At 34.0% G+C, this 6,000-nt stretch overlaps 1 protein-coding gene across 4 annotated transcripts in view; it reads right to left on the bottom strand.

Moving 5' to 3' along the window:
- ITPRID2 (ITPR interacting domain containing 2) overlaps positions 1 to 3,854 on the bottom strand; it is a 94,928-nt gene extending 91,074 nt beyond the window's left edge. For 3 of the 4 annotated variants that reach the window (XM_027964773.3, XM_042243654.1, XM_060411086.1), the window contains exons 1-2: positions 3,751 to 3,854; positions 3,469 to 3,565 (exon numbers count right to left, since the gene is read on the bottom strand). The gene's annotated coding sequence lies outside the window, so the exon portion shown is untranslated. Of the gene's footprint in view, positions 1 to 3,468; positions 3,566 to 3,750 lie in introns of those variants that run through there. The other variant, XM_060411087.1, reaches the window with a different exon arrangement.
- Positions 3,855 to 6,000: the final 2,146 nt, after the last annotated feature.

A 6,000-nucleotide genomic window follows, 5' to 3' on the forward strand; every position in this document is an offset into this window, starting at 1 on the left:
TTTAGAAAACAACTCTAACCCATAATCATATATTTAGTCAGGATAAGATTTGTTAAGTCTGAAAAGCCGTGTTTCTCAGTCTCAACATTATTGACATTTGGAATCTGATACTTCTTTGCAGTAGGGATTGTCTTGTACGTAATGAGATGTTTAGCAGCTTCCCTGATCTCTATCCACTAAATGTATGGAATACCACACTTCCTTTCTTAAACCAAAAAATATCTTCAGATATTGCCAAATTGAGAACAACTGCTCTGAAGGAAAGAAGAGAGACAATATTCTCAGGTTTTAGAAATACTTATAAGCAAACATGGAAAAAGGAATTTATAGGAGTGATTCAAAAATCACATCACTGCAGCTGAGAAATTTAAAATCCCAGTTTAAAAAACTATATTAAGAATAAAAGAAAGGAACATCTCCTGTGGCTTATCATAGCAAGATAAACTTTGGTGCTCATTGTGTATAGATAAACAATAGGACCATTAACATTATGAAAATATTTTGCATAATATTCTCCATTTAGACAAATAATCTTCTAATATTACAGACCATTTTTAGGGAAGAGAGAAAGAAAGTACTTTATTCCTTTATACATTATTGTGTTTTCTAAAATTTGGTAAATTTCATATCACAAGAGTAGGGGAAATTATCAAAGGCACAATCATGTTTTTAGAAATATTTGAAATTGTTTTAAAAGTTGTACTATAAAGTTAAAAATCCAGAGTTCTATAAAAATAATTTAAAATAGGTGGTGTTAAAAAATTGCTAAGCTACTTAGTAAGGATCCCTGAAATGATTCTAGAACAATCAAAGACATACTGAGTGCCTGTAATAGAACTGACTGTCAAAAACTTTGATTGCACTGTATATGTCAAATTACTTTCCTGCTTGACTGGGTTTCTTGAATTGTAGATCAGTGTGATACTAAAAATACAGTGAATTTTGATTTCCGCAAAGGGTTTGTGAAATATTCTTAGGCTATCTATGTTCTTGCGTACAGACTTGAAAAGCATGGGCAGATTGAGAGTTCAGTTTGTTATCCCTACACCACCAGATAACTACCTATTCCCCCTACCTTCAGAAGGCTCCTTGTTATAATGCTTTTTGGGAATCTCTAGGACTCCTCAGAATGATTGTTCGAAGTCATTAGACTCAGTAATCAATAAGTGGCCTTCAAAGTCTATCATCTTATGGTATTTCAACCACTGTGATCCACAAACTGTCAGTGCCAGTCAGTCTCTTTTTAATTAAGGTTGAACAAAAATTTTATAGATTTATTCCCATCCCATCTTAGGTGGACATCATACTTTTTGTAAAATTCTTAATCCGCAAAGAAGCAAATCAGTATCAGTTAGTATTTGTTTAGTTTAAAAAATAACACTCAAATAAAAACAGGATTTATTGTTACACTATTAAGTATATTTAACAGTTTACTAATATCACAATCATTTGGTTATACTGACAGAAAAGAAATGGTGTGCTAGATGAGAAAAAAAATCTGCCTATCAAATATTGTATTAGTCTGACTTCTGCTCTACTCCACCCATTCCACATGTTCACCTGTCACCTTGCTCCAATAAATACAAAATTACTAGGCAAAAACTTTACTAGCATAGATATTTTAAGCACCATGTGCTTAGCTGCTTTAGTCATGTTCAACTCTCTGTGATCACATGTGCTGTAGACCACAAAGCTCCTCTGTCCATGGGATTTTTCAGGCAAGAATAGTGGAGTGGGTTGCCATGCCTTCCTCCAGGGGATCTTCTTGACCCAGGGATCAAATCTTGTCTCCTGCATTGCAGGCAGGTTCTTCACCACTGAGCCACTGAGGAAGTACATAGCTTAAAGTACTGTGGTACTTTAAGCACCATAGTACTAATAATATCAAAAGTACATTTTCAGGCCAAAGAGAACTTTTTAGCAAGATGAAGAAAGGAATGTAAGTTAGAATGAAAATTTTAAATTTACATCTTACCTGGGAAGAAGTGCACTGTTTCACAAATGGTAATAAGTCACACCAAGTGTACATAACTATAGCCATGTAGTTATCTAAATGGGCTGCTTAATTTTACAACTACATAAATTAAAAAATACAGCATAATGAATTTTTGATAACTGATAATACTGTGATTTATTATTTTACTTAAAAAAGTATAGAAATTCTAGAAAGGAGATTCCAATTTGACAAGTTAAAAATAAATGGATGGCTTGCATGTCATATTCAATCATCACTTCATGATAATGATTCATATTATTTCACATAATAGTTTCCTAACCAGAGTATTGGTTCACTGCTGGAAAACCCAAATCATATTATCAGGTAAATGCATGCTGCATTGCTTTCTTTCCAGCATCAGTGACGGTCCTTATTGCACAGGTCATCTTTATACTCAGATGTCTTAAAACTCTGAGCAAATGGAAACTTACTTAATGAGACAACAAACATTTGACCTGACTTGTATCCAAGATGATGATCTTCCTTGAAAAAGAAATATATTCCTGGGAAACTCAGAGCCATGGAGAAGAGGAGGCAAAGAATGACTTTGAAAGAGAGAATCAATAACAGCGCTCAGCTAGGATCCTCCACAAATTTGACAAAGCTTGTTTTCAACATATAGTCTATGTAAACTATGTGATGTTGTAAGTTTAAGTTCACAGGGTTGCAGAATTCAACCTGCAGGCTTGTGAAAGTGTGAGCTCTTTAAAGAGTGAGAAGGTAATTTGGCCTAACAAACTCAATACAGAGTCCTTGTCAAGCACTTACCCCAAATTATTACCCATGGTAAGCGTTACATTGCCTGGGAGCAACTAACTTTAAATCAAGAAATGCTATTTTCCTTCCTGAGAAATAAGAGTGAATTTTTTGTTTGTATCACATTTGGTCCATGTACTCACACACAATGAGTACAAGGACCCCTATTTTGTCTTCATCTTTAAGACACAATCATAAGAAAAATAGCCAACAGAAAACAGATAAGATAGAGATTTTGTTTTAAAAGAGAGACAAGTAACCAATGTCATGTACTTGATACATAAGATCAACAAGTCTTCCTTTTGAAGTTCACAAATATAAAGTCCATGTCTCAGCTGGAAACAGTCAGACTTGAAATCTTTTCTCCAAATAGAAATAATGATATTTGCTTTCATAACAATGATTTTAGAAATTTCAACCCTAAATACACTCACTTCTCCATTTACATGTATCCACTATTTAGAAATCAATGAGAAATGAACTCTAGAGCCTGTCTCACAGACCTCCATTATTAGGACTACCTCTTTAAAAAAATCTTTTTCCTCAGAACCTTCATCTGGAAGAAAAAATCATTTTAGCATGTTTTTACTTGAAAATGATCCCAAGTAAAATCATCATTTCATATTCACTCATTCACTCATAAAAGCATATAAGTAATTTAGGAAAAGTTAAGCATGAGGGAGAGGATAGCACTTTCATATAAATCCAAATCTTACCTGGTAAATTGAAATGGAACAACACCCTGAAATCCTTCTTGACTTGCCTTCTCTCCTCAAGGGACGACTAAATCACAGCAGCCAATATTCTTAAACCCTGAAAGAAAAATCAGGAAGCTTGATCTGTGCACATAATGGCCTGCACAATGTAAGAAAGCGCCGTTTCTTGGCAACTAGGAAACAATCCTTTTCAATTAACTCAGAGCAATTGGCCCACGTTTGTTGTTAAACAGAGTAAAGAAAATGCTCTAAGAACTCAAAAGAACCTTGGTAATAGCTCACCAAGAAAGTCAGGGCAGTTTGTTCATTTTGAAAAGCATTTTTAATTAATTGACTGCCCATTCCACTCGCCTAACCCTTTCCTAAGAACTTTTATTGACCTACCTGTTTCACTTCCCTGTTGCATATTATTTACTTAAAACCTCAGTCCTGAAGAGTTGGATTCGTTGTTGCAAAAACACAGTGAAAAGGTGAAAGATAATTCTAGCAAATCAAGGGTGTGTAATGTTATCCTGCATACTATTTGCACACTATATTTTTGCTTTCTAAAACATCAGCTGGAATGTAGCCCTGAGTGCTCGCATAATTCAAAACAGTTGTATCTTCTGTTCTTTTCATTGTTAAAGACCACCTCCAGCAGGCACTAATTTCAGGTGATATGTAGGAAGTGTAGCTGGGCTAGGTTGATTTATGTTGATTTAACTATCTGGGGGAGATATGAATCATATATGAATATGAATACATAATTATCCTTGGGGAGATTGGTTCCAGCTCCCTACCCCCCACTGAGAGTAACAAACTCCATGGATGCTTAAATACTCTATGTAAAATGGCATAGTATTTACACATAACTTGTGCACATCTTCTCCTATACTTTAAATTTACTCTAGATTACTTCTAATACTAAATACACTATAAATACTATGGAAATAGTTGCCAGGCAGGTAACAAAGTCAAGTTTGCCTTTTTGGAACTTTCTAAAATGTTTTTCTTCAAATATTTTTGATCCATGGTTGGTTACATCTATGAATGTAGAACCTACAGATATGGAGAACCAACTGTACTTGTGAGAATTTGATGAACTCTTTGGATGATCTTCTTAGAGTGCTTTGCATTCTCCCATACATATTTGAAATTTAATGTATTAATTGGGGTCCATATGTGGGACTTTTACTTAAGAATTTCTATTCCAAAAGGCAAGGGGTGAGGAAAATATGTTATATATTGATAATTTTTGTTGCTAATCAGATTTTACCATTGCAAATGGTAAAGCTTTAACTATCAAGTATGTTTGTATCTCCAAAGTGAGAAGACATTTTAAGATAGATAATCTCTATATTCAACCAATGTCAAATTGGATAAATTTTGTCTTCACACACCCCCCCTCCCATTTTGCCAATGTTGACCAAGAGTATATGTTATGGTGTTTACTGTCAACAACTCTTTTGTTTTCTTTTTTCCTTTTATCATCCAGATCTCTCTGAAATGTGTGTCATTCTTGTCATGCTATCATTAATGCGCAATTCTTCTTAGGTAATATTTTTTTAAAAATATAACCTTTTGGAGAGATTGTCTTCATACAAAGCACTTTCTCTGTTGGTGGGAATTCGAGGCAGTGTTGCAAACTGTTGAAGTTCATGTATTTAGGTAGACCTTCTGGCACCTTCAAATCACATTCTCAACAGCTGTATACACTTTCCATGGATAGAACTGGCTGGGATAATTTTATAAGTGTTTCTTCAACCTTTGTACTGACTCTTGCACTTGTTTGCTCCATGACCTCAGGTAGATTTGTTAAACATTTTGTGTCTCAGTTCCCTTATCTGTCAAATGAAGTTAATAATATTTACATCATAGGGTTATTTTGAGGATTGATTAAGATTGTATATGTAAAGCTTAAAACAGGGCCTAGCAAATGGTATGTGCTTAAAGGTTAGCTATATTGTTAACATCATTGTGGTTGTTTGCGTTTCTGAACTGAGTAACTTTCAAGATCCTTTTCAGATTCCAAAAATCCTATATAATCTTGAAATAAAAATCTAAAGTTATGTAAACAAAGGCTTTTGAGATATATAAAAGGACTCTTCTTCCTTTTTTTATAGATAAGTCCTCATTTATCATCTAATATGTCTAATATTTAGAGCTTTTATATGCCCTTTCACTAACAGAAAAAAATGACAATTGTTTTGAAAAGTGAAAAATGTCTTTTTCTTTCTGAAAAATGCATTCTTGTTAAACAGATTCACTTCATTTAACCAAATGCAGAGAGAAGCGGAAATTCTGCAAGAATCTTTTCTTACAAGGCATTTTTTCACATGCAGTACAATTATTTGAAAAATTATTTAGCTTTTCTTCTTATATTCTTAAAATGTATGGACCTTACTTCAGTTTTTGGCATCCATTTAGAAGTATTTTTAACCAGAAGCTGCAGATCCTAATATCTGAGAGGTAATGCATGCTATTGAGTATTTGCTGAAAAAGCAGTCCAGCCAGAGTAGGCCATAAAGACTCCATCTGATCCTCTCCAGCTTA

Source organism: Ovis aries, chromosome 2, assembly GCF_016772045.2.
Source record: "Ovis aries strain OAR_USU_Benz2616 breed Rambouillet chromosome 2, ARS-UI_Ramb_v3.0, whole genome shotgun sequence".
NCBI lineage: Eukaryota > Metazoa > Chordata > Mammalia > Artiodactyla > Bovidae > Ovis > Ovis aries.